The sequence below is a fragment of the Lathyrus oleraceus genome, chromosome 5, assembly GCF_024323335.1.
Source record: "Lathyrus oleraceus cultivar Zhongwan6 chromosome 5, CAAS_Psat_ZW6_1.0, whole genome shotgun sequence".
NCBI lineage: Eukaryota > Viridiplantae > Streptophyta > Magnoliopsida > Fabales > Fabaceae > Lathyrus > Lathyrus oleraceus.
In genome coordinates, this window is record NC_066583.1 from 636006663 (window position 1) to 636018991 (window position 12329).

Below are 12329 nucleotides of genomic sequence, written 5' to 3' on the forward strand. Positions count from 1 at the left end.
TTGCAGGTCGTGTGTCAAAGGTTTAGAATCTCGTCCATCTCATGAAGAGTTGTGGTGAAACCCTATCTGATAAGATGATAGTTGAGAAGGTAATGTGTACGTTGACATATGTTTTACAGGTGTTGTTGTTGTATTGAGAGCTAACTCACGTAAGGTGAGAAAATACTATGTGTGTATTTTCTGTGTGTTGTAGTTAGTTTTTTTATGATCATGCTAATGAGGTATTACACCCTCACTGGGATTGATTCTTAAGCTTCCTTGGGAATAGTAACTACTCAGAGAGTGAGCAGATTTACTCCTGATATTCATGTGAGTGTATCCATTTCCCTCATGACTTCTTCTATGCTATTATAGGGGGAGAAACGTCATTTATCCTCTAGATATGAGACCTATTCTAGAGAAGGAAGATATATTTAAACAAAGGGTGACACCTTCACTATAAGGGTGATGGATCTGATAAACGCACGAATGGGATCTCTATGGCGCCTCTTAAAGCCTCTTTACAAATATACTGATACACAAATAGATGTCATTGATATAGAACCCTAAATATCAAAATGAATCAAGTCATATGACTTTGAAGATTTATTCAAACTATGAGTAAAAGATGATTTCTAATGCTTAACAAAACGATATATGTCACAGACTGCCTTTTGATCAGCAACAACAAAGGGAAACTAAGTTTCTAGGTTTATCGTTCTAGAATGGGAAATGTGTCATGGCTTAAAGTGAAATAATGCAGTGTCTGGTAGGTGTGTTGTATGAATGTTTATTCTTTAATTGGAGGTTTCCTTATTTGGCAGGATCTGATAGTATAATCCATCTAGTCTTTAAGTTGAACTAATCATCCTCGATGATTTCTTCTCCTGTATGAGACACTCTAAACAAGCAAAAAACGCTAATAGTTTAGGCTTTGAAAGAATGTAGAAATAGAAATCAAGTTTACAGAAAAATCACATACATATAAGACAATCATTATTAAAAAGTTAGGATTAAAAATAACAGTGACAATATATTTAGTTATAACATGATGCCCATTAGGTAATTTTAAAGTCATATGAGTGATTTCACAATATGAATGAAACCAATGAAGTGATGAACATATGTGGTGACTAGCTCTTGAATCTGTTATCCATGAGTCGAGATTTAAGTTGTGACCGAAAAATTTATCGCAAGATAAAGTGTTAACAAGTTGTATACCTTTGGGATCATTTGGTATATGACCAAATGATTGAATTAAGAAAAATTGATTGTTGATTGATGTTAGATCCTTGAATTAGATTGATGAGTTTCTCATATTGATCATGAGTCAAAAGAAGATGGACTCCTTTATAATCAGGAGTTGCCAATGAACCATCAGTATCAAACTCACTCCCTTCATGTGTAACACCATGATCAACAAATGAATTAGAACATTTTAAATAAGGAGGCAGGCCATGTTTCTTGTAGTAGCTATCTATAATATGTCCAATTCTATTGTAGTAAATACATATGCAATGTTTGATACTTGAGGAAAAAATTCCAAAGTTAGGGTAAAATTCCTAGAATAAGAGGCGTTAGGAGTGGTTTGAAATCATAAAAAAACACAACCACAATTTGTCGTTCAGGTTAAAGAATCATGGAAAATAATTTTTTAATTAGTGGTAAGGGATCAAGTAACAGAATATGGGATTTGACAACCCCAAATATCCCATTCTAACCAGTTAAGAAACACATGGAATGCAAAAATTGATGATTGTGTCTAGCAGCGCAAATGACTTTGTTGGACATGTGACTTAACACGTAAGAGGGGGTGAATTGTGTGTTTCAATAAATCTTATGTATGAAAAAAAAATTGGATTAATTTTAGGTTTTAAAAACATTCTAGAAAAGTTTTGAAATGAGCAACGGAAAATAAAGTTGTAGAAGGTAAAATGCATAAATATAAAGAGTTTAAGAGAAGAGAGAAGACACCATAAGTTATAGAGATTCAATCAAACATAAAAGACCTAATAATCTCCCCAAGATTTATTCTTATAAGTATCAAATAATTCTTAAGAGATTTTAGTAGGTTAAACTCTGATATATGGTGCATTTATGGGTGTAAGTGGATAAGAAAAAACCAATTAAACCGACAACTCAAACCAAACCAAATCGAAAAAAATTGATTGTTTTTGGTTCGGTTCAAAAACCGAACCAAATCAATTAAAACCCAGGTGGTTTTGTTTGGTTCTCGGTTTTGATTTTTAGGAACCGCCAAACCGATGAATCGAACTGATGTTTATAAGTACCTATTTAATCTTTTATTTAATTCATTATTAAGCCCAAATTTTGTATCAGTCTAATGCTTCTCCATCTTTTTTTACCTTTTCTTTCTTTGAACAAAATATATAGTTAAAACCAAATTCCAAACATAAAAAATAGAAACCATAAGCCATAAAAACTTCATCTCATCAAACTGCTACTATTGTTGCCTGTAACACACGAGGCTGAAGAGGACGGAGAGTGGTTGTAACACCCGAGGTCGAAGAGGGAGGATAGTGGTCACCCTAATTCACATCATAATGAGAGGATCTAGAGGTTGTACAGGTATGAAACTGCATGGTTGAAGAAAGACTTATAATGATTTATTGGTACTACATATACCAATAAGATGCATCTTCTTTTTTGTAGCCTAACAAATAAGAAATTCATAGTTAAGTGTGCTTGACTTGGAGTAGTATTTGGATGGGTGACCTTTTGGAAAGTTTCCAGGAAAGCGGGTGAGTAAGGAAAAATCATGCTGAAAAGACTCGTGTTGGTTTGTGGGATCACTCGGTAATTCTGAAAGCAGACTAGGCATTACACTTCCCGCCACCACTATTTCTCTCGCCACTGTCATTCTTATATGTTATGATTTCATTATTTGTGTTCAAATTCTCTTATTTAGTTTTCATCTTTTTTTACCTTTTATATTTTTTCTTCAACAAATTTCCTTCTAGTCTTGTTACAAAATAGTTTTGATGTGTGTTTGAGGTGTGAAACATGTTAATTTATGTGTATTGAAACCTTGTATTTTTATTATTTTGTTTTATTTGTTAAGCTTTCAAATACCCTATCAACTTTCTCATGCCAAGTTCCAACTTTTGTATTCGATAGTGAACTCATTTCATACAGTATGAAAATTATCGTTTTGTATAGATTAATAACAACTTGTAAGTTGTTTGAAATGTAGATCATGAAATATATTATTTGAAATAATAAAAAATAATAGCATAAATTCATCAAAAAATATCATAGCAAATAATACAAATGTTTAGAAGAAAAGTGTTGTAAACCGATTAACCAAACCAAACAGGTTAGTTTGGTTTGGTTCCATTTTAACAAAAACTCTAAAAACTGAACTAAACCAAACCGATGGAGATATCATCGGTTCGGATAATTTTTTGACCAAAAATCGGTCCAAACCGAACCGATTACACCCATAGGTACATTCAATGTATTTTTATCTTGGGTTCTTTCTGTTATATTGTATGTTTTCCCGTTTTATTTTCGTTTTATGCACTTTTGGTGTTTTTTTTCAAGTAATAAGAATGTTTCAAACCAAACTGAAGTGAAAAAGACCAAAAAATCGTGCAAAAAGAAGTCCCCCGGTATAAATTTTTCGGACCAGCAGGGTTGGGACGTGTTAGCCTAAGAAGGAGAGCCCATAAAAAATAGCATAGGACAACACATGTGGGTTGTGTTATGTTGCACGGGTCGTATGGACTTTCACGACCCCTTCCCTTCGTGTTTCATAGCACCCCCTTATGTCTAGCCTAGTTCCAACTACGATCTTTTGGCGTTTTATAACGGTTTTGGACTTTTAGGAGTCTCAGACTGATCCACTTTAATACTTAATGGTCTTTGTTTGTACTTTCACGACTTTAGTACTTGCAAATGTGATAATTCACTATAAGTAGGCCTGGAATACATTTGGAAAACACTCACTTTACCTTACATACTTTACATCATTCAACTTTACTTTATGCCCTAAGTTCTTGCTATTTATTTTTTGCAACTCTATTATTTGTCAAAGTGTTGTGAGACTCAATTTACTTTAGAGCTATTTATCTTATAATAATTCAAGTAATTTTATCTTCAATCAGGTTTCATTTTTTCCATTGTTATTAATTTTACTTTGATTGTCAAATATCCATGCCTGTGTGATGTCTATGTAATCTGTTTTGTATATCACCGTGAGTGAGTAGTTAGTTTATTAAGGACTAAGGGTCATGAGACTTGTCTCATAAGATATTTCATTTGAATCTGAAAACATTCGATTACGAGAAATAGATAAATATGTTATGTTAGAAATCAGAGTTCTTAAATTCTACATACCATTTAAGAAAATAAAGGTAACTCAGGTATCAATCGTATACTAAAAAGGTATGTTTCGGTATCTAAGACTGGGTCTCTAAACAACTTGTATGAGGCGACGCTGAAAGCGTATCTCAAATACAATTGAAGAATTCACCTTAGAAGGGACAACACGCTGACGAAAGTATGTGTTTTCCACTTGTTTGTATTTTCTATAGTTTATCAAATTTCTCATAATAGAATAAAGAGGATCCATTGAATATGTCTAAGCAAGTACCATGAACCCTAAGTCTGTATGCTTTTATAAATTTTGATTTGTTAAAATTTAATATGTCTAAACCAAACCAAATTTGTTGTTGTTCTAGCTTTACATAGATAAAAATAGAAATCGGTAGTTAAGCCATTGGTCTCTAAAGTTTGACAACTTTTTTTATACTATTTCGCATAGTCGTGCACTTTCGGCGTGTCAAGTTTTTGGCGGCATTATCGAGGATCGACCGTGTTTGATATTGAAGTTATATTTTATCATCTTATAAACTAGAACTTTTTGTTTTTTTTGTTAATATAATTCTTTTGCTACCATCGTATCCGAAGAACTCGGTCTGCGGGAAATCCTTTTGAACCTGTTGTAGCACCTCAAATTTGCACCTATCATTGTACATACATTCTCATATTAGGTCATAGCATATCATGGTCCATTTGCATAGCATTGCATTGTCCCATTTGCCTCAGGTGCAAGCCAATCAAGAAATTAGGTCAAACTGATCAGGAGATCAGTCAACCAAGCAAGCAAGCACAATTCTCAAGGAGCCAAGGCCCTAGGGTTGGTCCAACATGTTCACATGACTTGGGGATCCATTTGAAGTGTTTTGGTCAAGGATTGGATGTTCAGAAGTCATCAGTCAATGCACAATCAGTCAGAAACCCTAAAAGTCAACTGTTGGTCAACTGTCCATTTAATCAGTGATTTGATGGTGGAAATTGGTTTGAGAGGTCTCATTCATATCCATGTAGTCCTCATATATCATGTCAAACAACATCATGGAAGAATTTGAAGCCAGATCAGAAATTTCCAAAAATGGAAACTGGACCTGTAACTGAAACCTGCCCAAAATGGAAAGTCTTGATCCTCAAACTTACATCATGATACAAGCTTCAAATGAATTTTTGCCCAACATGAAAGTTGAAGATCTTGTTCTACCATTTCCAAAAAGTCCAGGAACTCTCAATTCCCATGTATGGTTGGCAAGTTATGATCGAATCATTTTCAGAAAATCTTGAACTTTAAAAGGCCATATCTCTCAAACCATTTGGCCAATTTGGGTGGGGTTTTTTCCTACAAGTCACATTTGATCCCCTCTTTCCAAAAATGTAACTTTCATGTACCAAAACTTCACCATGCAAAATGGCATTTTTGAACTTGCCTTAATTAATTTCAAGTGAGTTGAATTTTGACTTTTCAAAATAATCATTTCTAACCAATTCTACCAATCAAACATGTTCTGAAAATGCATTTAAAACTTGTTGGAGGCCCATTCTTGTGCAGTACATGTAGCCATTCCCTACTTGCTTGAAAATTGGCCAAAAGTACAACTTTCAACTACTCCATCCCACATTTTCATGGCCTTTGATTCAGTACCACAAGCAACATCAAACAGCAGATCTTAAGATCATTTTCTGTCAATTACAAAACCCTAGCAGCAGCCACACCAACTCAGAAATCATTCACTCTCTCAAACTTCATTTTTTTTTGGCCATTTCCAAAATCCTTCCAAAAGCTCCAAAGAACTCGAGCCATCCCCTATTGTTTCTTCATCCAAGCAACATTGTGAACATTTTTCAACCACCATTCCACATCTGTAAGGAGTTTTTTCTGGACTGTTCTTCAAAACACCATCCATGGCAGATTGGGATTCGAGCAAGAACAGGCTTCTTTGAGCCAAAGCATCTTCACCATTCATCATTAGGAGGGTTTTAAAGCATCTGTTTCAAGCCAAAAACACAAGATAGCAACTGAATCCCAACTGTTCTTCAAAACTGGTAAAATTTCGATCTCATTATTTCATCAAATCAATACATGTTTTAGAAAGATCTCTCCATGCTGAGCTTTGTGATGGCCTTACTTTTTAAAATGGTTGATTATTGCTCGAGTTATGCTGAAATAAAGTTTGGTGATGAAACATAGTTTTGCTCGATTCAGGATCCATAGCGTGTTTTAGTGAAAATTGATAATGGATTCGTGTTTGTCATTGCTTGCTGATCATTTGTGTGTGCCCAATTTCATTTTCTGGAAAAATCTTTGATGAACTCGATTTGGGAAGATGAATGCATCACTGTTCATGTTAGAACCCTAGGTTTCCATTGCCTTGCCCAGAAACTGGCTTTTCCACGTGCTGCATGGCACTATTGGCCCATGAGCCAATCAGGTTATTTCCCTGGCCGTGAGCAAAACGCTGCGTTTTGCTAAATGAAGTCCATAATTACAGCTTTGCCATCCGGTCCATTTAAAATCAATTTAATTCATTTATTTTTCTTATTTTTACTTCATTTGATCATCCAACTTGCAAAATTCATAATTCATTCATTTCAATTCCAAATTTAGTGGGAATTTTTGCATCATCTTCATCATGATCCCTAGTTTTTTATCAGGATTTTTGCTGATTTTTTGGATGAGTGAATTTTAAATGGCATTAGGGTTTGTAGAATGTGACCAAATTTTGTACACTTTTCCAAAACATTTGTGAAATGGTGATACTTTATCCAATGGCTCCCAAATTTTTTGTGCTTAAACTAGACACACTCATGGTGATTTTGGTGTAGAGTTTGTGAATTTATCATTACTGGTTTGTGAGTTATGATTTTTTGAATTAGGGTGTGACAATTTGTGTCACACCATTGATGTCCAACTTCATGATTTTCATTACCATGCTTCTTGACCTCCAATTGATCTGATTTTTTGCATGAACCTACTCTTGTATGTCTAGTTTACATGTGAATTTTCTTGGAATTATTTGTGGCATTTCCTAATTGTTTGAGATTTTCTCCCCTGCTTGGTCAAATGTTGACCTCATGTGACACTTGTTCCCATTTCATTTGTGAAATTCTCATACTTTATTAGATGGACATGAAATTTTACATGAGATAACTAGACATCCTCATCTTTGTCATGGTTTTAGTCCCATTCATTTCTCATACACCATCCCTGATTTATGATTTTTCTAAGTTGATGCATGTTTGGTTGACTTCTTTGAGCATGTTCAAAATTGCTTTGACTTTCTGATTTTCATTGACTGCCTTCCACTTGTCCAAATGAGATGAAATTTGACATGCTTACCATGCTGTGGGTTGTGATTGGTCATGATTTATTTGGTGATTTTTGGAAATGTTTGAGATTGGTTTTGATGCAAGTCTTTCTGTTGACTTCTATGAGCTTCTGTTTGCAACACTTTGACCTAAATTGTTCATAAAATGATGATGATGATTGATATGAATGTGAACCCAATTGGTTGTGTTTCTTAATGGTTTGAACATGATTTTGGATGCTTGCCCTTTGCTGTTTTGACTTTTTCATTCCTTCTTGACCCTAGGCTTGTCCTAGTGGTCCTGTTACTCACCTTTGAGCTCATGTTTTCAGGTTGACCAACAAATGACCAATGAGACCAATACAAATTGATTAAGCTTGCTTGAATATCATTGTCTAACTTGTTTGTTTTGTAGGTGGCTTGGCTCACATGCCTTGAGCCTTGTGCCTTGCACATCCATTTGCTTCTGACTGACTGTTGACTTCTGTTTCCTTTTGCTTTGTTTGAGGTTGTATACTAATGTCTGCTTGACTATTTCAGGTGCTTTTAGTTGCTCAGTTCCTTGTGAACTTTTGCTTTGCTTTGCTTATATAAGCAATTTGCATTGAGGTATATTTCTAATCTTCATGTAGTCTGGAAGACCTGGTCTGTTACTTGGCCAGGCAACTGTCTGAAGTCCTCCTTAAGAGGCAATGTTTGTGGATGTTTACTTTTGTCCTTGCATAGAGTCAAAGACCTCCTAAGTGAAGAGGCAATTGGCAGAACCCAAGGGATATGCAATCTATCCCCTGCTATTCTGTGTGTCATCTGCTTTGCTCACACCACTGTGTTGATGCATTGCAGATACGAACCCAAGATCTTGTACAATTGTACAGTTGAGTCAGTTTTAAATGTGTAGAAGGGTTCCCACTTTCTGAACCCACACATTCTTGTCTTAAGCTCTCCCAGGCCAGGGATAAGAGCTGTGAAGTCTCATCTCCACTCACCCTTCATCTGCTTCACCTTAGCCCCTCAATGGCAAGGTTAAGAGCTAACACTACCCAGTTCCAGTGGTTTGTTTGTTGAGGTTGATATGACCCCTCGACTAAAACCTATCCTTGTTTGAGCCCCTTGCTTGTGTATAGTGTGTGCTACCTGTGCTTGTATGTTTGTTTGACTTGCTTCCTGTGCAAGTTAGGTTTAGTTTAGACTTGCTTCCTGTGCAAGATTAGGTTTTGCTTGGCTTGCTTCCTGTGCAAGTTAAGTGTGCGTGTGGCTTGCTTCCTGTGCAAGTCATGTTTAGGATAGGCTTGCTTCCTGTGCAAGTTAGCTAGAAACCTTAACTTAGGGATGATTTGCATGATAACATCTAGGCTCGAGTCGTAGTCTCCCTAGTTGTGTCTCCCTCTGTTATCTGGTTAGGCTAGTCCTTTATCCCTCTGTAGGGGAACTACGTCGCCCTGATCCTCATACCAGATGAGGTACGTAGGCAGGAGATGAGCTGATCTCTCCGGGCGCCTGTGTCTTTGTTTTGTCTTGTTGTGTGCTAGGAAGCTGATGTAAGCCCATCGAGTGGCATTTGGGTTCCAGTGTGCGTGTGTTTTGGTTCGGATGCTGATGTAAGTCCAGTGATTGGCATTCAGGCTCCACGTTTGCCTCTTTGTGTGCGTTTTGGTTCGGATGCTGATGTAAGTCCAGTGATTGGCATTCAGGCTCCAGGTTTGCCTTTGCCTATGTTTGTTTGTGTGCGTGTTAGCCGAGCTACGAATGCTCTGATTCTTCTCTCGTCCGAGAAGATACGTATGCATAGGATGCGATATCCTAGCGAGCATGTGTCGTTTCCCCAGTCCGAACTACTTCGACTCTGATGTCTATGCCTGATAGACTAAGTAGGCCCAGGATACGATATCCTGCCGAGTCAGTTTCAGTCTGTTTTCTTGTGTCTCTTTCAGCCAGTGTGTGTGTGTGTTTGAGCAGTGTTTATAGCAACCATTTTCCTTCCTATTGTGCGTGGATCCCGTCGGGTACGACGGATGCGTAGGGGTGCTAATACCTTCCCTTCGCATAACCGACTCCCGAACCCATTCTCTTTGGTCGCGAGACCATGTTCTTCCTAGGTTTACTTCGAGCGTTTCCTTTCCCTCTTTTGGGATAAATAACGCACGGTGGCGGCTCTGTTGTTCTTGTTTTCCCGCCGGTTTTTCGCGTGATGCGACAGCTGTGAAAAAAATCGAGCCTTTCTTGCATGAGAGATGCCGAATTCTCAAATAAATGGTTGAACCAATAATAGATACCAGACCTCTAAAAGACTATGAGGTTCTTACTAATAAGGAACCACGTTGTAGCACCATTCATCCACCAATTGCAGCGAATAACTTTGAGATTAAGCTCTATCTGGTGGGCATGGTTCAATATAACCAATTCTCAGGGTTACCTACAAAGAACTTGAACCTTCATTCGTCCCTCTTTGTCGAGTTCTGTGGCACCTTAAAATCCAACGACATTGACCAAAACGATATTTGACTCATATTGTTCCCCTTCTTCCTGAGAGACAGAGCATGTGCGTGGCTCAAATCTTTGCTCGCCAACTCCATAGCCACATGGGCTCAACTTAAAGTTGTGTTCCTCACACAATAATTGTTGTCGAGTAAAACAACTCAAGTGAGAAGTGAAATAAATAATTTTAGGAAAGAGGAAGGAGAATCTTTGGTTGACACATGGGAAAGTTTCAAATATATCCTAAGGTTGTGCCGATTTTAGGACTAGAAAATGGCTAACAGTTCATACATTTTTCTCCTTTGGATATTTGATTTGATTTTGTTCAGAATTGTAGTTAATGTATTTGGATTTAATTTTCTCCATAAAATTATCCAATAAAAGATATGATTTATTTTTAATTAAAATTCAAACTTAAATCTCCATTTAAATGGAATTGATCTTCAAATAGTTGTCAAACAAATCACATCACACATTTCTAAAAGATAGCAACAAATTTTGTTGCACAATGCTGCAGAAATATGTGCCAAACAGTAACAACCTTGTTCTGTAGACAAGGGCCACGTGTTGGGACATCTGTTTCCACATGTGTCATTTCTTCATAAAAATAGCTTGAATGTTCCATGTTGTTTTACATAATGCAACCAATCCAAAAGGAACAACAAACTTCATATTCCCGATCATACCTTTTGACAACCAAATGAGCCTTGTATTTTTCTACTTCTGCAACTCATTCAACTTTGTTTTTTACATTGATTTGAATCCTATTTTTTCACTCCTTTCAGAGGATCCATGAGATCCCATGTTCCATTCTTCTCAATTGATCTTATTTCTGCATCCATGGGTGCCCTCCATTTCTCCTTTTTTACTACTTCATGAAATGAAGTAGGATCAGAATGAAGGACATGAGCAAACAAGACTAAGCGAGTTTGTACCTCTTCCTATTTTTATAAAATATCTTCACAATGGACATAGTCATTCATCCACCCTAGTACTCCTCAATTTAAGGGTTTTGTCACTCAAAAAGTTGCATTTTCTTCTTCATTACCATCAACTGCATTTTCTTCTTTATTGCCATTACTCGATTCATCCATTTCTTCATATTTCTCATCTTCCCATTCTAAATCAATTTTTTTATCTTCTTCAAAGATCCTCTCCCAATTTCGTTGTCCGTCTTCTTCAAAGGCGACATCCCAAGCAATAAAAATCCTTTTGAAGGTAGGATCATATAGTCGGTATGCCTTTGATTCTTCACTTACACCAAAAAGGACACAACACTGACTCTTATTTTCAATCTTTGTTCATCAAGAATCCGGTACATGAGCATATGTTATACAACCAAAGACTCTCAAGTGCTTGACTAAAGGCTTCACCCCACACCAAGCTTCCTCTAACATTGTTTCCTTCACTAATGATGTTGGACATCTACTAAGAATAAAGGATGCCCAGTTTACTGCATCTGCCCAGAATTTTCTTGGAACATTTTTCTCAACCAATAAACTCCTCCCTATATTCGTCATGATTCTATTACTTCGCTTGGCGAATCCATTTTATTACGGTGTACCAAGCTTCCTCTAGCATTGTTTCCTTCACTGATGATGTTGGACATCTACTAAGAACAAAGGATGCCCAGTTTACCGCATCTTCCCAGAATTTTCTTGGAACATTTTTCTCAACCAATAAACTCCTCCCCATATTCTTCACCATTCTATTATATTTCTTGGAGAATTCGTTCTATTGCGGTGTATATGCAGATGTTAATTGCCTCTTGATCCCATTCATTTTACAACATTCCTTGAACTTATCTGATGTGAATTCACCTCGATGACCCATTCTTAAACATTTAATGGACAAACTCATTTCTTTTTCAACAAGATATTTAAATAGCTTAAAGTTAGTGAATTTATCATACTTATAAGCAATAAAATACACCCACACCTTCCTACTATAGTCATCAATGAAACAAATGAAATACCTCTTGTTACCCTTATAAAATGGAGAAATCGAGCTACAAATATTAGCGTGAATCAGCTCTAACTTTGTAGATTCTCTCCATGTACTTCTCCTTGGGATTAAATTTCGTCGTGGCTTCCATTTCAAGCAATTAGTGTACACAATTTCACCCTCAGATAAACTTGGCAAGCCTCTCGCCATGCCTTTGTTTGCAAAGTCTTCAACCCTTTGTAGCTGAGATGATTGAATCTTCGGTACCAGAGGTGAGTCATATCTTCATTG